This window comes from Nycticebus coucang, chromosome 5, assembly GCF_027406575.1.
Source record: "Nycticebus coucang isolate mNycCou1 chromosome 5, mNycCou1.pri, whole genome shotgun sequence".
NCBI lineage: Eukaryota > Metazoa > Chordata > Mammalia > Primates > Lorisidae > Nycticebus > Nycticebus coucang.
Window position 1 is genome coordinate 41,927,428 of NC_069784.1, and position 23,710 is coordinate 41,951,137.

Genomic DNA, 23,710 nt, shown 5'->3' on the forward strand with positions numbered 1-23,710 from the left:
GTCCTCCTCCCAACATTTGTGCCTTCCTGCTATTTTGCTAACATTAGTAAGAGTAATTTTTAATAATGTGTATATCTGTTGCAGTCACTCCTCCTCCCTTGGCTTCCTGTTACTCTTATAATGGCCTATAGGCTCCGCAGGATCTGGTCACTTGTCCACCTCTCTAACTACATGGCCCTCTGGTTGACTGACTCTTCTCAGCCATCAACAAGGCAAGTGCACCCTGACAGCTCTGGGTTTAGAGCTGATTTTCTCTCAGACCAGAAATGCTGTTTCTACCTACCCCACCCACCCCGTTTTTGCTAGGCTCTTTCCTTCATAGCATGCATCTATGTGCTCAAAGGTCTTCTTTGAAAGACAGCATCTGACCAGCTGTAAAGTCATCCTATCTCCTACTTTATTTTTCTACACTCCACTTATAATTATCTGCAACTTATGTCACTTGTTCGTCGTCTGTCTCCCCTCTCCCACTCGACTAGAATGCAAATTCTACAAGAGCCTTTGAGTGTCTCTGTGACTTTATCCCTTTTGCCTTGAACAGTGCCTGGTACCAAAAAGGTGCTCAGTTAGTACTTGCGGAATGGTTGCGTTCTCTCCAAATTCTATTCCTCCTTAATCTCTGAACCATTCCTCATTTCATTTCTGGCCTTACCCATCCAAACCTTTCGCCCCCATTCTGCCCTCTGCAAAGCTGAAACTCCCCACTCCTTCCCCGTAGTCCTCCGCTCTCCCCGCTCCTTCCTGCGCGGCTCCTTTAAGCGGATTCCCGAACTGCGCGGGGAAGGCGGGGCTGAAGGCTCCTGGACGCCGACTCAGCGGGGCGGGACGGAACTAAGGAGGCGGGGCCTGCGTGCTGCGTGCGTGCGCGTTCCAGAGGCGCCGCCACCGTCGCCGCCGTTCCCGAAACTGTCGCTGCTGCCGTCGCCGCGTAGAGCAGGAGCAGGAGCCACGGCCGAGAGGAGGGAGGAGGAGGAGGAGGAGGTGGAGGAGGCGCCGGACCCGGGAGGGGGGGTGAGTGAGGGGCGGGGAGCCCCAGCCGGCCCCAGAGGGAGCGGGGGGCGCGGGTCGGCCGAGCCCGGGCTGAGGCGGCTCCTACCGCCGGTCAGTCCTCTGGCTCCCCCTTCCTCCTCCGCGTTCTCTCGGTGTCCGGGGCGGCGGCCCGGGGGCCTGGCCGGCGGGAGGGGCCGGGACTCAGAGAGGCCCTGCCGCTTCCAGGGCCAGAGCCAACCACGCCCGCGGACCCAGCCGGGTTGACTGTGGCTGGGCCTTCGGGAGACGGACGGGAGGGGCCGGGGCCGGTTGAGGGAGAGAAAGAGGACATTGTGTTCCCCACCCTCCAACTCCCCGAGGTGTCACAGCACAAGCCCATTTCCTTCGCCGTCTCCCCTCGACCCTCACTGTCTGAGAGGGACATCGCTGCCTTTCTCCTCTTAAATGTTCTCAGTCTGGGGTCAGAGCTTCCTTCCAACCCCGCTATCCCTTTGGGGGTACACGAGGAGGGAATTGTTGGGTCGGATGAATTTCCTGTTCTCTGTTCCCTGCTAGAGAGGTACGGGTAGATTGGAGCGTTGCCCTCTACGTGTTCACTTATGTCAGGGTTCAGGGTCTCGCTTTCCTTCCTCTTTTCCCCCAGTGGATAGGGTTGACATCTTTACACCCCACTCCACCTTCCCGCTCTCTTACCCCGTGTCTCCTGCAGCATGCCATGTGTTCGCCTTTTCGTGGGTGTCTGCTTCTAACCTGAATTTTGTTGGGGAAGAGGTCACGGTGTTTTCCTCATTTTCCTTCAAACCAGGGTGGGTAGAAGTGTCACTTTCCCCTCACTCAGGAAGTTAAGGAAGGACGGTGTTTTCAGTTGAATTGTGTAATTTATTGCTATGGGGAGAAGCTGAGAGGAAGACATTCATGCCTGAAAAATGGGATCTCCTCATAGGCCTGAGAACCAGAGTTTAGGGGACCTTTGACCTGTTGGAAGAAGAACAAGCATTCGTATTCCTTTTTGGAAGGGAAATTGTTTTGTCACCATTTTGACGGGAGGAGGGGGAAATAAATGAAATGGAATAACAGGGCGGAAGGCTAATGGGCCACAGCCTTACAGATAGACACTTCTCTGCTTCTTGGGTGGCAGATGATAATTCTCTATATTTTTATTACAATAAAAGTAAAGTGTCAGCTTTTGAAACTTGAGGCTCTTACCTTCAGATGCTTGCAGACAGGCAGTCTCCGAAGCGGTGCTGCTGGAAACAGGATTTGGAAACTTTCTTTGGGTTTCCTGTCAGAATGTGTGGGAGTGGACATGCCCTGTGGGTAGTTTTTCTTTTCTTTTGATAAACTGATTCCTGTGATACTTTGACATAGTATTTGCTGGTTTAAGCCCCTAGACCAGGGGTCCTCAAACTTTTTAAACGGGGGTGGGGAGGCAGTTCACTGTCCCTCAGACCATTGGAGGGCTAGACTATAGTTAAAAAAAAAAACAAAAAACTATGAACAAATTCCTATGCACATTGCACATATCTTATTTTGAAGTATAAAAACAAAAAACGAGAACAAATACGATCACACTGCCGCATGTGGTCCGCGGGCTGTAGTTTGAGAACCCCTGCCCTAGACGAATGTCTTTATTGTGCTTTCCTGTAACACTTTATGTCTTGGAATTATATTTATATTATTTGGTATTCTTTTTTTAGAGTGGTGTTCCATTGAATCTTTTTTTTTTTTTTTTGAGGCAGAGTCTCAAGCTGTCACCCTGGGAAGAGTGCTGTAGCGTCACAGCCCACAGCAACCTCAAACTCTTGAGCTAAAGCAATTCTCTTGCCTCAGCCTCCCAAGTAGCTGGGACTACAGAAGCCTGCCACAAGGCTTGACTATTTTTCTGTTGCAGTTGTTGTTGTTTAGCTGGCCTGGGCAGGTTTGAAACTGCCAGCCTTGGTGTATGTGGCTGGTGCCATAACCACTGTGCTATGGGCACCGACCTTTTTCAGTGAATCTTAATGTTGTTTCCTTGGTATTTTTAATTGTGTTTTATTTCAGATACAAGTAGTTATAAGGTTTTGAGGACTATACATATTATTTGTTGAATGAATTGAATGAGTACAAGGATATGTCTAGGTATTGTACGTCTCCTATCTTTTTGAGAGGTACCTTACATAGGATATTGCATTTCACTTCCAATATATAAAACAATAATTTGTAAGCTTTTCTAGGTCACTGACCCCTTTGAAAATATGATGAAATATATGAACTCTTTCTTTAGAAAAAAGTCAATAGATATTTATTGCACAAAATTTTGCATTCAGTTTTAGGGACCCTCTGAAACCAACCAGGGATACTTGTCTTACAAGTGAACTGAAATCCCTCAGTGTTACTCAGTTTCATATTAAAACTGTTCAAAAGTCTTTGTTCATTCTTAGTACAGGCTCAGGAATGACAGTATCTACACTTAGAGACCAACTTTAGATCTTTGGGAACAAGATTTTTCTAGTCACTTTTGGCAGCTTAAAATCATGGTCAGAATTGACTTATGGTTTTTAATGTACAAAATACTTTTTAGCAATATGATCAGTACTTGAAAATGTTCACAAATCAAACTATTCATTTTTCCTTTTCAAACTTATTCATATACATGGTTTTTCATATAATTTTCTTATCAACATTCAGTATTAATTTAAAGGAAGTACTTTTTGAATGCCTGGTGTGGGAATAAAACAAAGTCCTTGCTATTATAGAGCTTGTATTCTAATCAGCAGATGCAAGCCATAACCAAATATAGAATACGTTAGGTGATAAGAGCTATCCAGAAGAGTAAAGTAGGGTGAGGGGGTAGAAACAGTGACAGGATAGTCAGGGAAGACTTGAGACTGGAGCAGAAACCTACAGGAAGCCAGGGATGTGTACTCTCTTAGAGAAGAAGGTTACAGGCAGAGAGGATTACAAATGCCAAGACACCTAAATGAACTTGGCCTTTTTGATAACAGCTAGGAAGCCAGTGTGGTTGGAGAGAAAGTGAGAGGACTTGAGGTTAGAGAATTAGCTGGGGCCACTATAAGTCTTGTAGGCAGTGGTAAGAACTTTGGATTTTACTTTGGATGAGATGAGAAACCCTTGGATGTTTTGAGTAGAGGAGACTTATTCTGACTTAAGTTTGTAAGCTTTATTGTGGCTGCTGTGTGGAAACCAAGGTGGGGGGGCGGTGCTGGGGGGAAGAGGTAAGAGTGGAAGCAGGAAGACCAGTTAAGGGGTTAATAATTTTTGTTTCTAACCTTTTTCAGTGATTGCAAAATAGTCTGCTTTTTTGTAATTGGCGATATAGGTAGTTTCTTTTTCTCCTCCTCTATTTTTTCCTCTAATTCCCTAACAGATTATCCTTCTTTCTTAAAATAATAAAGTGAACACATGCATATGCAACATTTTCTTCTTTTGAAATATTTCCTGGGGATTCATTTCTAGAAGTACTACTGGATCAAAGCCTGTAAATATACTTCTGGTGTATATCTGAATTGCCTTCAAAGAATAGGTTATTCTAGTTTTGACAGCTACAGTTGTTGAGCATGAATTTTCACTGGGTATTATTATTTAGCACTTAAAAACTAATTTCAGTCATAAAAAAATATTTTAGATTGTTAGGTTGAATTTTTCAGTAGCTTATTTAGAATTCATATGTTAGTTCACCTCTCTTTTCAACATTTAACAGGAGGGTACTAATTATTGGATATAATTAGCTCTTTGGATATAGAGATAATTAGTCAGGGTCTCTGCCCTCACATATATTACTCTGTATATATATATTATATATCTGGAGTATAACTCCAGATCTTGCCAGTGTTTGCTGTTACCCATGAACTTTGTTAGTGTATGGTTGATGATCTTTTATATAAAATAGGCATTTCATGTATGCAGCCAGTTTTTCACAAGGGTAATTACTTTTATTTCTTATAAAGGAATTTTTAATGGTATCTGTAATTTACTTAATTTCTGTTTTGTATAGTTTTAGAAACTTACAGCTGAGAGCCCCGTGTTTTGTTCTTTGCAGTAAATTACACAACAGGTACTTAGTTGAAGACTCTCATAGTTGAATTTTTAAGTTGTTTGCATTTATAGTTTTTCAGAAAACAGAGACCATTGTTTTTGTTAAATAAGGCCAGCATTGCATCTTTGAAATTTTATGTAGTTTATAGGGGCAGATGATAGCAGTCTGTCTTGATAGAAAATTATAAACCCAGCCCCGGCCAAACTGCAACAAAAAAATAGCCGGGCGTTGTGGCAGGCGCCTGTAGTCCCAGCTGCTTGGGAGGCTGAGGCAAGAGAATCGCGTAAACCCAAGAGTTAGAGGTTGCTGTGAGCCGTGTGATGCCACGGCTCTCTACCGGAGGGCGGTACAGTGAGACTCTGTCTCTCCAAAAAAAAAAAAAGAAAATTATACCATTGTGAGGACTTTGTTCAGCATATCTGGTTCCGAACCTTCCATGGCTTGATGTGGCATAAGCAGAGAGCAGGAGCTTCAACATCTATGAAAGGGAACAGGTTGAATTTACTGAGTTAACTGAAAGCACCTTAATCTCTGTCTGATATATTCTAAGAACACAGTAAATGTTCATTGAACCCCAGATGACTTTTAAGCTCCCAGTTCCTAAAATCTCTTATTTTACATATTCAATAGGAATAACTCTATAAAGCGTTTATATTTTAATACTGTGGTGCACTTAAAATTGTGAATATAAACTTACTTTCCCCCTGATGTTTCCTTTCAAATTAAGTGAATCAACTATAACAATTGAATATAGGTGGGCGGCGCCTGTGGCTCAAGGAGTAGGGTGCCTGTCGCATATGCCAGAGGTGGCGGGTTCAAACCTAGCCCCGGCCAAAAACCACAAAAAAAAAAAATCCACAATTGAATATAGGTAATCAGTTGTAGAAGTGTTAATGGTATATCTTCAAGTATATTTTGCTCACTCAGATAGCATATATTTCTGCATTTCTTAATGACATTATTACATCTTATGAAAAAGTTTAGCATTAAACAGATATTTAGGCTTTTGTATGTTACTGAGAGGTAAAAGAAATAAAGTGTCATTTTTTTCTTTTTTCCCATTTTGTTCTGTGCATGAAATTTGGAGATTACAAACTATAATTTTAATGTGCTCTTCAGTCTTTCATATGCAAAGATAATGGCCCATTTACATAGTGAATTTTTTGTAATGATAGTTATGGGTTTGCACTGAATGATTGTACCAGTCCTCCTGACGCAGTCTCATTTTGAGGTGACTGGTTGACAGGGCAGTTTATTTCAAAGTTAAAGGGTCCAGATGAGTATTGAACCTTACAAGCTTAGCTTTGCTCATTATCATGATGTTCTGATCAACAAAACAGTTCAGCAGAGAACTGTGCCATGCTCTCATTTCCGCTTGAAAATAGGCCATTTAGAGATAGAAAGTACAAACATGCGTGCACACACACACACACAATAAAAAAAAGGAAATTGTGTGTGATTTTTAAGGTAGAGTTTAAACAGGAAATAGTGTGCTTTTATAAATGGTTTAAAAATAATTCTTTTAATGTATTTAGAATGTGATATACACAAGGAAGATTAATGTGTTTTGTGAAATAAACTTGTTGTTAGACAAATTACTGGCTTTTTAAAAAGCACTAATGACTTTTTTAAGCTATATAAATCTGAGAAGAAATTCTTTATGAATCATTCTAGTTTTCCCATTTGTTTCCTGTCTCTGGCCTATTTCACATTGGCAGAGAGTAGGTCAAAGTGTGCAGTATTAAAGTTAACAAAATTAAAAATTAAATATATAATCCTGTGCTTGGTCTTAGAATATCTTTAAATAAAGCCACATTTCATAAGAATAGGAATTTACTGAACTACAAACAACTGATAAGAGATACTCTTAGATTAATTAAAACTTGAAATACCCTTCCTTGAACTCATATACATCTGTAACACGTTATTCATGGTTTTTTGTAATTTTGTGCTGTATCCACTTATTTTGGATATGTAAAATAACTTTGTTTATAATAGACTGGTTTAGCTCTCAGAGACAAAACTTATAAAAAGATTAGAAGAAGTGGGTGCAACTATTTGGACAAATTCCAAATGCAGCTTATACGAATTTTAAGTTAATAGTAGGAAATCTCTGATTGCACACTGTACATTTTAGTTATGTCATATGTGTAATTCAGAGAGTAATTTTATTTAATGTATTTTCAATGCTATTTTAAAGTTCATTTATTCTCTTCTAGACAAGTTGGAGATACTATATAAAACATTAAGCATCCATTAAGTTAATTATCGTAGTTGAAATTTAACACTAATCTTTGAATTTTATGTAGTTTACAATCTACCCCAAATCTGTTAATGCCTTTGAAACTGTTTTTTAAATTCCATGCTTATGAAAATGTTGCATAATTTCATTAATAGATTTCAGATTCAATCATGAAACAGATGTTACAGTGACCCAAAATTAGGCTCTTTGATGGACACTGAGATGTAACAGTATAGTTTCTGCTTTAAGTAATTTATGGTCTAGTAATTTATGTTTGCTAGAGCCTTACATATGTTTTATAAATACACTAGAATCTCCGTAAGTTGACCACCAAGGGACTGTAAGAAACTGGTCAACATACAGAGGTGATCAACATAAGAAACTAGGTCTGGTGCATGCATGTCTGGTCTATGAAAATTAGGTCAATGTAAAGAGGTGGTCAATAGAGGGAGGTAGTCAACTGTGGAGGTTCTACTGTAAATATATGTTCATGATATAGTAAAAATAGAATGATATTCATATTCTAAGTAAAATCATTGTGACTATTTTAAGTTCCCCCTTAGTTGTTGAATAGCTATTTCTATAGTCTTATTTTCTAACACCTTCGTAGTATTAGACCAAATCAGTTTCCCAGTTGTTTAAAATATAGTAAAATAGGGTGGCACCTGTGGCTCAAAGGAATAGGGAGCCAGCCCATATGCCAGAGGTGGCAGGTTCAAACCCAGCTCCGGCCAAAAAAAAAAAAAAAAACTGCAAAGAAAAAAAAATATGTATATATATTAAAATAAGAATTTTTTTGCTCTACTACCTATTTTACTTCAGTCCAAGACATTTTTCTTGTGAATTGTCTTTCTGTACACACACATACACCACATTGTAGGGAAATTGTTTCCTTGTTCAGCTAGCGATTTTAATTCTGTGAATGGTTTTTTTTGTAGACCAACTTGTTAATAGTTTTTCTACATTGATTAAAGTCATCTTCTGACATAAAGTTAACTATCAGCCAGGACGGAAATGCACAAATAGATAAAACGCACCACTGTGCATTTTTAGTGAATGTTGGTAGCTTGCCAGTTTTATTTTTAAGTTCCTTCCCACTCCGTACCTAATTATGATGTGCTTATAAGGCAACAATAGTATGTTTAGTTAGTTTGCAAAATGAGAATAATTTTTCTGGTTTTTCCATTTTGCATGTTTTGAGTTAAGATTAAAATTTGTTATTCTCAGTAGACATACATAGTTTTTAATCCACTTAAGTGTGATGCTTTGTTTTTGGCAAATTGGCTTTTAAGAAAGAGGGCCTTGTGCAGTTTGGTAAATACAGGTATTTTAGATGTATTGGATGACATCCTCTACACAATTTAAAAGTAAACATGAACATAATAGAAGATGGAAACAAAACAAGTCTGACGTTTTCTTTGCACTAGGAAATGCAACTAATCCAACTAATGTCCAGTTCAGGATCATTTTTAGTGGCTGTGACTACTTAAACATATTTTTTTCTGTGTAAAGTATTTCATGTCACATTATGACAAATTTTTATATGACAATTTTTTAAAAGAACATAAGTATAAATAAGAAATTGAAAACTGCCTATAATCCCAGTAGCCAGAAAAAATTACTAACATTTTAATGCATATTTTTCCAATTCTTTCCTTGTGTGTACAGATTTTTAAATTTTTTACAAAAATTAGAATCATACTTTTATACATACTGTTTTGATCCTACCTCTTCTTCCCGAATGGGATGTTGGTCTCCTAGTGTGGGACTTTTTAAGGTTGATTCTTATAAAATTACTATCTTAACACTGGGACAAACATTTTTGTACATTTATCTTTGATTGTATCTCTGTTTTTTTTTTTTTTCTTTCTATAGGATAGAGTCCCAGAAGTGGGATAACTGGATCAGAGGGTGATTACCCTGTGTATAAGAGTGTGTGTCTCACTGAACCTTCAATGGCATTGAGTAGGTCAGTTTTTAATCTTTGCCAATTTGATAGATATCTGTTACGTTCTTGGGGTGGTAATAACAAAATCCTCCTAACATTAATAGTCTATAAAATGTTTACAGTATATGAGTAGTAATTTGCAGTTGTCTTCCAAAAAGTTGGTTGGAATGACTTTCTTTAAAAATATTTTAGGTTTGGGCGGCGCCTGTGGCTCAGTGAGTAGGGCGCCGGCCCCATATGCCGAGGGTGGCGGGTTCAAACCCAGCCCCGGCCAAACTGCAAGAAAAAAATAGCCGGGCGTTGTGGCGGGCGCCTGTAGTCCCAGCTGCTCGGGAGGCTGAGGCAAGAGAAACGCGTAAGCCCAGGAGTTAGAGGTTGCTGTGAGCCGTGTGACGCCATGGCACTCTACCGGGGAGGGCGGTACAGTGAGACTCTGTCTCTACAAAAAAAAAAAAAAAAAATATTTTAGGTTTAAGTAATCTTTGTGGCAAAAGACATTGATTGAAGTTGCAATTCGAGCATCCTTTTTTTTTTTAGAGAGAAATGGAATTTTAATGTCTTTTACTGAAACTACAAACAATGAGAAAGCATGTTTTATAGTGTGTAATAAGTAGAAATGTTACTTAAAACTAATTATATCAGATAGATGAGGTGGGTGGTTAAGCAAATCTGATAAAATAGATGCCGGGTGTGGTGGCTAAAACCTGTAATCCTAGCACTCTGGGAGGCTGAGACAGGCAGATTGCTTCAGCTCACGAGTTAAAGACTAGCCTGAGCAAGAGCGAGACCCTGTCTCTAAAAATAGCCAGGTGTGGTAGCAGGTGCCTGTAGTCCTAGCTACTTGGGAGGCTGAGGCAAGAAGAACTGGAGCCCAAGAGTTTGAGGTTGCTGTGAGCAATAATGCTACAGCACTCAACCCCAGGATGACTGAGTGGGACTCTTTCTCCAAAAAAAAAATACATATATATAAATATATATATATAATATAAAAAATAATATATAAAAATATATATAGTAACTGTTAATGTTTAGAGCAAAGGCTCTGGAATGAGGCAGCCTGGGTTCACATTCTTGCTTCACTACTTACTAAGTACATGATTTGAGGCAACTTACTAAATACATATATAATACATATATGATTTGATGTTCTAAACCTTAGCTTTCTTATCTTTCTACCTACTTCAAAGGATTATTGAGAGGATTAGAAATAATGTGTAAGACTGCTTAGCACATAGTAAGTATTTAATAAATTTTGTTTTTGTAAATTTTTTTTTTCTGCTAGTCTCCTAGAGGGCAGGAAATACCTCATTTTTATATTCTTGTTTGCTAAGTATAGAGATGCCAGTGAGCTGTGGTGAGCAGGCAGTAAGAGGGAAGTAATGGATGTTCTTTGTGGTAGGAATAACATGTGCTGAGGTAGAAAGTTCAGGGATGGTTGGGTGACAGGAGGATTGGTTTGATAGAGCCTAGGTTTTTGTGTAGTTAGAAGATAATGGGGATAAAGCCATACAGATTGGGGCTAGACTTTATAAGACATTGAATTGTTGGTGTAAATTTCTTATTCAGAAGCACAGGAAGTTTTGGTGTGGGGAAAATGACTTGATAAGAGTGTTCATCAAAAGTAAGATAGATTTGGTTATACTGAATGAATTAAGGAAGGAAGAAACTGAAGACAGTGAGGATGGATTAATAACACAGATAAGGCAAGATTGGAAGGTGGGAGTCACCATTGTCAAATTCTGTGTATTCTATTTGGAGATTAAATTTTAAAAGAAACAGTCTAAGATTTAGGCTACATGTACTTAGGCAACCTTTGAGAGAAGATAGAACTTCTCTCAAAGAGAGAAACCTTTTTTTTTTTCTTAATTGAAAAGTAAAAGATTCCTAACATTTCATCAGTGAAAAGCATATGTTGATGCTTTTTTAAAAAACATAGTCTCCAGAAATTTTTTTTTAGTTAGCATTTTGCATTCTTGGTTAACAAGAGCATCCTTACTTTTAGACTTTGTATTTCTGGAGGTATTATCTTAAAACTCTTCACTGTAAGGTGAAAATCTTCTGCATGTGGTTTTTGTAACATTCATGATTACTGCTAGATTTTAAAAATACCAGTTGTGTGAGTAGATGTTATGAGAAGTGGAATATACACTTATGTGTTAGGCAGCTTAGAATGGTAAAGGAAGTAGAATATGGAGCAACCAAAAAATAGGAAATAAAAAAAAATACTACTTCTAGAATTCTTGTTCTTTTTCTTATCCCTTAATTTCCTAATTAAAAAAAAAATGAGTTTGTAGATGCCATTTTTTGTCATTCTAGTACCTGAGGCTCTACTTGTGCTTTCCACTTGGCTGAATAATACATAAGCCGGTTAGCCAGATTGATATAAGAGTATTTTTTTGACTGATAAAGTAAACTCATATGAACTACGAACTTACTATCTTCCAGTTACGAAAAGAAGCAACCTTCAATTTTTTTAAAATTCAAGCTTGTGATACTTCCAAGATGTTAGCTTTTTTTTTTTTTTTGAGGCAAAGTCTCAATTATGTCACCCTTGGTAGAGTGTCCATGCTGTCACAGCACAGCAACCTCAAACTTTTGGGCTTAAGTGATTCTCTTGCCTCAGCCTCCCAAGTAGCTGGGATGACAGGTGCCTGCCACAACGCCCGGCTATTTTTTGTTGCAGTTGTCATTGTCATTTAGCTGGCCTGGGCTAGGTTCGAACACGCCACCTTCGGTGTATGTGGCTGGAGCTGTAACCATTGTGCTATAGGCACTGAGCCAGATGTTAGCATTTTTTAAACCAGTGAGTTGTCATACCTTTCTAAATATTTTTTAGTTTTCAAATATTTTCTAAATTTAGAAATAAATTCTCTATTAGTTATTTTTATTCAGATCTCTTCCCTTTAAAAGTATCCTTGAAAATATTTTGAAATTAATAAGCAAATGTAACAAATAGAGTTGGGAATGGTGTGTGTGTTTGTGTGTTACGATTACTTAGACGGCATGTTTTTCTTATGCAAAACGACAAAAGCGCACATCTGGTCAACTGAATGATGATTTCATTTACTAAAGGGACCTCAGATATTCAAAATAATGATTTTTTTTTTTTTTTGAGACAGAGTTTCACTATGTCACCCTCAGTAGAGTGCTGTGGCATCACAGCTCACAGCAACCTCAAACTCCTGGGCTTAAGCAATTCTTTTGCCTCAGCCTCCCAAGTAGCTAGGACTATAGGCACCCGCCACAACACCTGGCTATTTTTTGTTGCACTTATTTTTGTTGTTTAGCTGGCCTGAGCTGGGTTCAAACCCTCCAGCCTTGGCATATGTGGCTGGCACTGTAACCACTGTGCTACAGGTGCCGAGCCCAAAATAATGATTTAATGTCACAACTTGTAACATTCCAGTTGAGTATTTTGAATAAACCTATGAGGACATTTCTCCCTGTTTGTGAGCAAAAATCAGAGCTACAGTCATTCTCCTAGTATTGATCATTATTTCTCTTTATCCCTACCAGCCCCCTCAAACAATAGCTAAGAGAACAGGATATTCCCTGTTTGGTCCATTCTGGCACTATCACTAAGAGGGCGTGTCTTTATGTCTTAACATTCTTAAAAACCTGCTTGTGCCTTAGCGGGAAGAGTAATTTATTAGATTAAGTAGCTCGCAGTTCATGGTATACTATTATATATAACAGCAGTTCTCAACCCGTGGGTCACGACCCACAGGAATTGTATTAAAGGGTCACGGAATTCAGAAAGATGAAAACCACTATATTCTAAGATAGTTCATTCAGGTTTTACATAAGGTGCCATATGAAGTGTCTGAAGCATGAAAAGACTTTTATATCCTTCTGTTGAAAAGGATTAAAATAAAAGAAAATGAAGCCACTTACTGAATAGGATGTTGTGTACATTTTTCTTATTCTCTTTATGAAAAGTTTTTTTTTCCCCTTAATCCTCTTCAAACAGTTATTTTGAATGCTAAATGTAAAAACCAGTCATTCACAAAAAAAGATGATAGTTTAATTAGTCATCCAGCAAATACTGAGTGAGTGGTGGGTGCTTGATACCATTCTAGGAACCAGAGACTTAGCAGTGAATAAGATGTGCTATTATAGAGCTTTTTATACCCAGTGAAGGGTTGGTGGTAGTATAGAGAAACAGTAAACAAACAAATAAGATACTTTCAGAAGTCCCAATTGTCATGAAAAAACTATAGCAAAGTAAAATGATAGAATGACAAAAGGGGATTGTGTGTTGAAGAAAAACTCCCTAAGGTGGTGATTTTAATGCGGGACTTGAATGACAAAACACCACATCCCTGCAAGAGCGAACCAGGTAGAAAGCCCAGTTGGTTCAAAGGCACTACGGTGGAAAATAGATATTGATAGTCATATTTGAGGAATAAGAAGGCAGGGAAGATTAGATTGGCAGGGAGCAAATCACACAGGGTATGGATTTTGTTCTTATAAATAAATGTAAAGGGAAGACACCGAATATTATTATATCTCTTTATGGATAAATATATATAACTTTTGAATTTGAAGATGGTGTTACAAATCAGAGGGGCTTGAAACAAATCTATAGGGTAATGAGTAGTTTTTGTAGAGATACAAAATCACTAACTTATAGTCTGTAAATTATGTATTTCCTAGGGGTCTGCAAACATAGGAAGGAATTGTTTTTAATATTGTAAAGAGTCTACTGAAAATTGTATATTTGCTCTAATAGATTTATACAGATAAAATATTTTGTTATCTTTTCTTTGACCAGTAATTACATTGACTCAAGTCTTTGGTGCTAATTACCTCAAATCATTACCATACATTGTAGTCATTTGCAGGTTGTTAATGAAATAAAATACTGTGCTTGCCTCTCAAGAACCTAGTATTGAGTTTCATTAGTTAAGTCCAACAGTGTGGGAGTTCTGATTAGCTTTTACTTATCGGATTAATAAAGTCGGGTAGACAAAAATCTTTAAATACATAGAATCCATAGAGAATAAAAGAAATTTTTCTTTTTCTTTTTTTTAGAGACAGAGTCTAATTTTGTCGCCCTCAGTAGAGTGCGGTGGCATCACAGCTCACAGCAATCTCCAGCTCTTGGGCTTAGGCGATTCTCTTACCTCAGCCTCCCGAGTAGCTGGGACTACAGGTACCTGCTACAACACCTGGCTGTTTTTTTGTTGCAGTTTGGCTGGGGCTGGGTTCGAACCCGCCATCTTCAGTATATGGGGCTGGCGCCCTACTCACTGAGCCACAGGTGCCGCCCAGAAATTTTTCATAGGAAGGTTGAGAACCACTGATAAATGTCCGTTATCTCTAGGGAGACCTACAGAGAGAAGGGAACTGATACTACATGTTTTTGAAGGTAGACCTTTTTCATCCCATTTAATCTGTACAGCAAATCTATGAAGTAGATATTATTATGTCCAATTTTTGCAGGTGATGAAATTCAAAGTAATTAGATAGTTTATGAAAGTTGATACAGCTCTAATTATAGAGGCTCATGCTAAGACTAAACTTCCAGAAGAAAGGATTTCTATAGTACAAAGCAGAGAAAAGATGATAAGTAAATATTTGTATCTTGCTTACATGCATGCATAAATGAATAAGTGAATGAATAAAAGGAAATTATACAAGATTGCCTCTGCCTCTGTAATCCTTTTTTCAGTGAGTCTAGGAAATTTCTTCAGAAGTAATTAAGTGACTTCACCTGTGTTTTATTTTCTGTAACACCCCTCACCAATGATGTTTAAATTGTTCGTAATAAATCACATAATAAAAATTCTGAGGCGGGAAATAAAGACCAGACACTTAATGTAATTTTCTCTTAGGTATTTTTAGCTTACATCTTTAAAAAATCTCCTTTATTCACCTTCCTAATCACAATTGGTATCTTTTGGTTCTGTTTATATCTCTTAATTATTTTTACCATTTAAAACTTTACCATAGTATTTTGAAGTATAGCGATAGAATAACAGTAATCAAAATGTATATGTTGGCCAAGCTAGTGGTTCGTGCCTGTAATACTAGTGCCTTCGGAGGCCAAGACATGAGGATTCCCTGAGGCCAGGAGTTTGAGACTAGCCTGAGCAAGAGCAAGACCCCATCTCTACAAAAAAAAAAAAAAAAATTATCTAGGCATAATAGTATGCGCCTATAGTCCCAGCTACTTGGGAGGCTTGAGGCAGGAGGATCACTTGAGGCCAAGAGTCTGAGATTGCATTGAGCCATGATGACACCACTGCACTCTAGCTGGGGTGATAGAGCATGACCTGGTCTCAATAAAAAATGTTTATGTAGCCAACATTAGTTATCTACCTAACGTCTGACTGTCATAGGTGGGCATGTTTATGTTTATGTCTTTGATTAACATGTTAACATGTATGATTTGTTCAAAAATATAAGTCATTTAATGGTTAGTAGGATTTAAAGAAATATATAATGAAAGGGTTTTTACAAGTCAACTGATGTTTGTACTGACACAGACTAGGACTCTGAGATCTCTTAATCTCATATTTATAAAGTTTTTAATTCTACAAATTAACTAATACCTTAATAAATTTAAGAGTTTTGGTTTTTGAGAGAGGATCTTAATTTGTTACCCAGGACTAGAGTGTGCAGTGGTCCAGTCATAGCTCTGAAAATGCTGAGATTACAGGTGTGAGCTGCTGCTAGAGCCATTTATCTCTAAAAATTGATGTCGGCAGAACTTTCATAAATTAAATTAAGGACATCGAATTAATTTACGAAAAAACCTGGGCAAGTGATTTGGGAAGGTCTTATAATCAGACCCACTTTTACCTGTATGTTTAGATTTTTAGATATTAGGTTATTTTGGTGTTTTTTTTTTTTTTTTTCCTTTTTGAGACAGTCTCACTGTGTCGCTCTCAGTAGAGTGCTGTGCTGTCACAGCTCACAGCAACCTCAAACTCTTGGGCTTAAGCGATTCTCTTGCTTCAGCCTCCCAGTAGCTGGGACTACAGGTACCCGCCACAACAACACCTGGCTGTTTCTTTGTTGCAGTTGTCATTGTTTAGCTGCCACGGGCTGAGTTCGAACCTGCCAGCCTGGGTGTATATGTCCGATGCTGTAACCACTGTGCTACAGGCACCGACCCTAGTGGTTCTTTTACATTCAAATAATGAGAAGTCTTGGACTATGTAGGAGGTCGAAATGGGTCAAATAACATATGCTCTTTGAAGATGTTTCTGTGCCTTTAACATTGGATTTCACACTTGGGACAAACTTCATTTGTAAAATATCCCTTTGATTTTTTTTTTTTTTTTTTGTAGAGACAGAGTCTCACTGTACCGCCCTCGGGTAGAGTGCTGTGGCATCACACGGCTCACAGCAACCTCTATCTCTTGGGCTTATGCGATTCTCTTGCCTCAGCCTCCCGAGCAGCTGGGACTACAGGCGCCCGCCACAACGCCCGGCTATTTTTTTTTTTGTTGCAGTTTGGCCGGGGCCAGGTTTGAACCCGCCACCCTCAGAATATGGGGCCGGCGCCCTACTCCCTTTGATTTTTAAAGAATTGTTTAGTAACACCTGACCAGTATTGTACTCAAATGTTACAATTTTTACATTGGAATATGACAGCATTATTATTCAATAACCAATTAAAATCTACAATTGAAACCATGAGTAGGGGGATTTTAGATGATGTGGTGATTCTGCTAGTCCCCCTATGCTTTTAGACTTGGACTGCTGTCATCAATAGAACAAGTTCGAGATCGTGTCACCACTCAGTGCCATCTGCCTACATGTGTTATATAAGCAATAATAGGCTTTAGATAACTGGATATAAAGAAACATTGCTTTATGGTTCTCTTAACTGGCTTTGTTACACTTAGTTTCAAGTGTACTGGGCTGAGCTTGTTTTGTGTCTTACAGCAAATTGTCATAGTTTTGATATTTTGCAACCCTAACATTTCCATAACCATACGTTCCATGTTCCCTGGGTGTTGACATACTGAAGAAGGACATGTGATATTTTTTAGTAGCGCAAAGAAAATTCCTATAAGTAAAACTTAGAAATGATTTTTTAAAACATTGAAATAACTTGAAAAAGAGAGAATATTCTTTGTGAAGGACCAACTATCCTTTCCCAACTTATGGTTAAATTTCACAATATACTAAACTATTTTTTTGGTCCTTTGAGTCAAAGTGTTTAATAGCAAATCAGAAAATTGCATTTATCTGCACTATTTTTTTTTTTTTTTTTTGGATTGGAATTCATTGAAGGTACAAAGAATTAGGTTACACTGATTGCATTTGTTAGGTAAAATCCCTCTTGTAAATGTGTCCCATCCCCAAGAGGTGTGTCATATACCGTCCATCCTCCTTCCACTTCCCCTTTCCCCTCTCCCTCCTTCCCCTACCCCTCTTGGATTAGATCATCTACTGCCTTCATATTAATTAGGATTAGGTATATTGGATTCTTGCTTCTCCATTCTTGTGATTGTACTGTTTTTTTAAAAGTGCAGATGACCAGTATTTATATATTATGATTTTGGTTACTTATTTTTACAAAATACGTGTTCATGTGTGGAATATAGACTAAAAGAAACAAACACCAACGGACCTAAATTGTTATCTCCAAGTTGTGAGATTACAGTGCATTTTATTTTCTTACTTAAACGTTTTGTTTTATGAACTTTATGCATTGTCCATATATATTTTAGGGTGAGAAAATAAAAGTTTTAAAATGAATTCATTATAGAGTAACTTTTAATGGTGATGATTATTAGGGGATAAAATGAGTTTAAAGGCTTTACAAAAAATGAATTAAATAGAGTTTCTGAAATGGAATTACGTGTTATGATAGAAGTTTGTACTTTATTTATTTTTGAGACAGTGTTTGTCTTATTATGTCGTCCTGGTAGAGTGCTGTGGTGTCACAGCTCACAGCAACCTCAAACTCTTGGGCTTAAGCCATTCTCTTGCCTCAGCCTCCCTTGTAGCTGGGACACTACAGGTGCCTGCCACAACACCCGGCTGTTTGTTTGTTTGTTTGTTTGTTTAGCAGGCTGGGGCTGGTTCAAACTCACCAGCCCTGGTGCACGTGGCTGGTGCCCTAGCCACTGAGCTAGAGGTGCTGAGCCTAACGTTTGTACTTTAAAACAGAAGCAAAAGTGAGTTGTCATTTTCTCCGTAGGGAATGAGAAACAGGAAAGATCTTGCCCTATTGATACCATGCCTCAGAAACCTTTTTTATTCTTCTGACTTAGGTGTGCCTTACTTACATTCATGTATATTTTTATGTAGGAGTATTTAGAGGATTTGAACTTATTTATATAAATGGTATGCTAAATCTCATTTTGAATATTTGGTCACTTGATACTGTATTTGTGGACAGCAGACAAAACACTTGGCAAAAATTTGTATATAGTACCTACCAGCTGTTCATATCCTCTTTATTTCTTAGTTTTCTTATCTGTAAAATGGAAGAGGAACAATATCTATTTCTCAGGCTTATTTGAGGATAAAATAAGTATGCCTGCCATACAAAAAGCACTTAAATATTATAGCTCACCAAAAAGTTGGCATTGATGCCTCTAAGAATTGGAGTAGAAGATCCCTAGGGACTGGTAGAGTATCTTACACTTAGTATCCCCTATTTTGATCAAACTTGTATATTCGTCACACAAACTTGTGTGGTTAAGTGGGACTGTTAGCTGTGCACTTAAGTAGTTTCACTATTTATGTGAAACTACTCGAACTACTACACAACGAATCTCTATCATTCATGAGTTAACATTTTAGACCTAAAGTATTTAACTTAGGATTTTTGTAATTTAGTAAACAACAAAATTTTGAATCCTGCATAGTTCAAGGTTGATGTGCAAACAAATCTGTTGACAAAAGGATTGGGTATAGCTGACAGTATCCCAGTTTTTATCACCCAACAATGACTTTTGTTTTCTCCTTGCTTAATTTTCATCATAGGATTAAAAACTCTTTCTTTGTGAGTAATAGTACCCAGAGAAAGCCACTGGCTAATTCTGGTTTTTGCAGATTTAGATAAACTCTTGCTTTTCTACAATACTACAGTAATAAATTATTCTTCACAATATCTTGTTTATAGTAGAGATAATGAATAATAGGTAGTGTTTGATAGTTTGTGAACAGATTTGAACCTTTGAGTTCATTAAAGGAAAGGGAGGAGTTTAATGGGAATTCTCAGATTTCCTGGCTCTTATTTTTAGTCACTTCAATGTGGTACATAATTTTAAGAATTTCTTAGACCAAGTTAAAATATATCCATCTGTCTGGATTTCATAAGTCCATGGAGTGGTATGATGATGTAAATGTTCCTGCTTTAATCAAAGCTACTCCTGTGCCTTATAATGTGCATCCCATAGTTCACTATTGATTTTATAGGTCTGGGATAGGGCCTAGGAAACTGTATTTTACTCTTCTAGGTGATCCTCAGATGATTCTGATGCAATATTTTTCAATTTATTTCTCCTAATGTTTTCATTTTTAGTATTATATTTTTAAAGCCTTAGGAATAAGAGAGTACATTTTGTATTTAGTAATGAAAATGTCTTAATAATAATGTCTTAATTTACCATTGTATGTTCCATTTTACCTTTTTACTTAGTTAAATATACATAGATTACTTAGGTCAAACCCAAGTAATACCAAGTTCATTGTAGAAGGAAATGAGAAAGTACTAATGAGGCAATGTTTGTTAACCTTTTTATCATTATCACTCTCTCACCCTTTTTATATATTTTCTTCAAATTTTTCCCTCATGAATATATTTATGTATTGTACGTGTATTTATGCTTTATACACTAAAAGAGTAAGGTATATTTTTTGGCCCCTTGAGAGTCACTTTCAACCCCATGGGGGACCATGTTGCCCCTGTTGAAAATGCGTGCAATAAGCCAAAAGAAAAGTTACTTTTAATTTAACCTCTCAGCCTGATAACTTTTTGGTGTACATCTTTCTCAGTGGTGCATATATGTTTTTTTGTATAACAAAAATGAAATCAGATATATTTTGTGTTCTCTTTCATCTTACTGTATTGTGAATTTTTCATGACAGATGTATTTTAACTGTATCGTAGCTAATGGATAAATAATATGATCCATAGTATTCCATTATGTGAATTTACCATCATTTAGTTAAATGGTTTTCCATAGTTTTCAATTTTTGTATGTGGTAAAAGCTCTGCAGTGAATATCATTGTGGTCGAATTTTTCTATGCATCCTTAATAATTTCCTTAGGATGAATTCCAGGAAGTAGAGTTATTCTGTACACTTCAATATTCTTTGGTATACATAACTTAAAAAGTAAAAGTCTGTTTCCCAAAGGACAGTCACCGTGAAAATGAATATTTGTCCAGCCCTTTCCTCTATATCCTAATAAAAAGCTATATATTTTGTGTAAAAACTATATATAGCTATATCTATCTTTTTGAAAAGAAGAATAAATTGTACCTTAACTGTAGCAAATTGCTTTGTTGCCTAATGTATTTTGCCTAGGAGATTGTGGTCTTCTTTTCATACCACTGTAAAAGAATTCTTTCTTTTTTCTTTTAAACTGATGTGGAATGATTTGTCCATTCTACTTAATGATATTTTGCTTTTTATTTTGTTTTTTGCATACATCTTTGCTTGTTTGTTTCTGTGTCATAAATTCTCATTTGTAATAGAATTGCTGGGTCATTTAAGAATTGAAAGTACTTTATATGCTGATATCTTTTTGTGTTATCTATTTTTTCATTCCTTTATTTGCTTACTCTTTTTTTTTTTTTTTTGAGACAGTCTCTCTCTATATCACCCTTGGTAGAATGCCGTGGCATCACAGCTCACAGCAACCTCAAACTCTTGACCTTAAGCGATTCTTTTGCCTCAGCCTCCCAAATAGCTAGGACTATAGGCACTCACCACAATGCCTCTATTTTTTGGTTGTAGTTGTCATCATTGTTTGGCCGGCCCAGACTGGATTTGAACCCGCCAGCCTCGGTGCATGTGGCCAGTGCCATAACAACTGTTCTAGGAGTGCCGAGCCTTGATACCAGATTTTAAGTACTATAGCTTTACAGTATTACACTTTTATATCTGGAAATATAAAATGTCCTAATAAGTAGACAGCTGTGCCTTTATGTTTTTTAGATTGTACGTCGCAGTTTAATTTTGGCTAGGTTTTTGGTGTTTTGGTTTTCTTTTTAAAGACAAGTATATGTATTTTAACTAAACTAGGATAATAAAGATTTTTGGGAACTTTTAGTGCCTGGCAGTAATTCAGAATTCTAAAAGCATCTCTAAGTTGCCCAGTGAACAAACAAACTATTGAGTTGTGAGCTTTCTGGGAATTCTTGGAACTACGTTTTCTGTCAGATATGGTTTTTAATCTTTGGTTTATTGATTGACGCATATTGGACTTAAAATCTCTCTGCTTTTATTCTTTTTAAAGGAGATATATTCTCTTTTACATTTCTGGGAATGTGCTTATTTTAGATGTCTCATACTATGTTTCTGCTTATTTTTATAGAGTTGCTACGCTTATGTATTGTCTTCAGAGTTATTTATTTATTTATTTATTTATTTTTTGTAGAGGCAGAGTTTCACTTTATTGCCCTCCGGTAGAGTGCCGTTGCATCACACGGCTCACAGCAACCTCCAACTCCTGGGCTTAGGCGATTCTCCTGCCTCAGCCTCCCGAGTATCTGGGACTACAGGCGCCCGCCACAACGCCCGGCTATTTTTTTGTTGCAGTTTGGCCGGGGCTGGGCTTGAACCTGCCACCCTCGGCATATGGGGCCGGTGCCCTACTCACTGAGCCACAGGTGCCGCCATATTTATGTATTTTTATGAGGTAACACTTCTGTGAATCAGCATTTGATCTTTATAGCTTCGTAATCCAGTATTTTGGCGGAATTCAAGCAGGTTTCTTTATGAGAAATCAGTAAACATTGCAAAAAAAATGCTTAAAGTAGAGATGTTTTTAATCTTTTAAAAAGCACTAACTTTTGGGGGGAGCTATTTGTACATTAAATTTAGCTGCTCACATCATTCATAATAATTCTTGAACGTTGATTGTAGTGTTATTAGTGACTGTAATATTACGTATAAGCTTTCTTGGAACACAAGTAGTGGGATTTTTAAATGATTTTGTTGTTCTAGAAAAGTTAGTTTACCTTTGTAATTAAAAATCTCTCCTGACAGTACTGTTTTCCCTAGTAGGATGAAGACTAATAATAATAAATATAATAAATAGTAGTCAGAACCTAGGCAGTTAAGACAAGACAGTTTTCCGTTACTAGCTTCTTTTGGAGTTGTCACCACAACTAGGTTAGACTCATTTAAAAGATTTACCTTGCTTTGGGTTATGGGTCTTCATCCATCACAGTGAAAAACCAACTGTTTTTCTTCATGGTAGTGTTGGGTTTTTTTTGTTTGTTTTACAATGTGTTCGTAAATATTAACATTTCAACCAGATTGGAGATTTTATTCTTTGCTACAAAATTTAACTTAAATGATTTGTGAATGAATATGAAACTGAGTCTTTTATCTGAGAATCATAGCTGCAAATAAGTGATAACCTATGCTCAAGTGTTAACTCAATATAATTTTAGACCTTTGGCCAAGGCTATGTGATTGCTTAGACACAGCCTTTTTTTTTTTTTTTAATACAGTTTGGCCGGGTCTGGGTTCGAACCTGACACCCTTGATATATGGCGCTGGTGCCCTACTCACTGAGGCACAGGCACCACCACCACCCCTTTTTTTTTTTGAGACAGTGTCTTTGTTGCCCTCAGTAGAGTGCCTTGGTATCATAGCTCACAGCAATCTCAAACTCTTGGGCTCAACTGATTCTCTTGTCTCAGCCTCCCAAGTAGCTGGGGCTATAGGCGCCCACCATGATGCCTGGCTATTTTTAGAGATGAGATCTTGCTTTGGCTCAGGCTGGTCTTGAACTTGTGAGCTCAGGCAGTCTACCCACCTCAGCCTCCCCAGAGTGCTAGGATTACAGGTGTGAGCCACTGCACCCAGCCTAGAAATAGCTTTACCCACTGTCATTACTTTGTTTCTAAAGACTGAAGCCATATCAGAACTTAATATTCACTTAAATGAATACTCCATGTAAGGAGGATATTTGATTTTAATTAAATATTATGTGAGATTATGATGAATGATTATAAAAATCAGAATGTATGTCATAAATATTTTATGAAACTTGAGATATTTTCATTTTCTTCTCATTATTTAAAATATCTTACCCCTCACTAATTTATTGTGATAAATTAATACCAGTAAGATGTTAGTTAGTAACATAGCCACTGTGTAGCAAGGGTTCTTCAGTAGGTTTGTTAGAAAATACATCTCCATTGTATATAGAATTTGGTTGGGAGATTTTATTTTAATGTTTTGTATTCTGATGAAGTAATTTTTCCTAGCCCCTTTAACAATTATTTTCATATTCAAAGTGTTAGTAATCCTTGACATCCTTTTAGTCACACTATTTTTTAAA

The 23,710-nt window shown here is 37.4% G+C and overlaps 1 protein-coding gene across 6 annotated transcripts in view; it reads left to right on the forward strand.

Moving 5' to 3' along the window:
* The first annotated feature begins 858 nt into the window (after window positions 1-858).
* RAP1A (RAP1A, member of RAS oncogene family) overlaps window positions 859-23,710 on the forward strand; it is an 83,088-nt gene continuing 60,236 nt past the window's right edge. For 2 of the 6 annotated variants that reach the window (XM_053591060.1, XM_053591057.1), the window contains exons 1-2: window positions 872-1,011; window positions 9,144-9,237. The gene's annotated coding sequence lies outside the window, so the exon portion shown is untranslated. Of the gene's footprint in view, window positions 1,012-9,143; window positions 9,238-23,710 lie in introns of all 6 variants that reach the window. The other 4 variants (XM_053591059.1, XM_053591062.1, XM_053591056.1 and 1 more) reach the window with 4 other exon arrangements.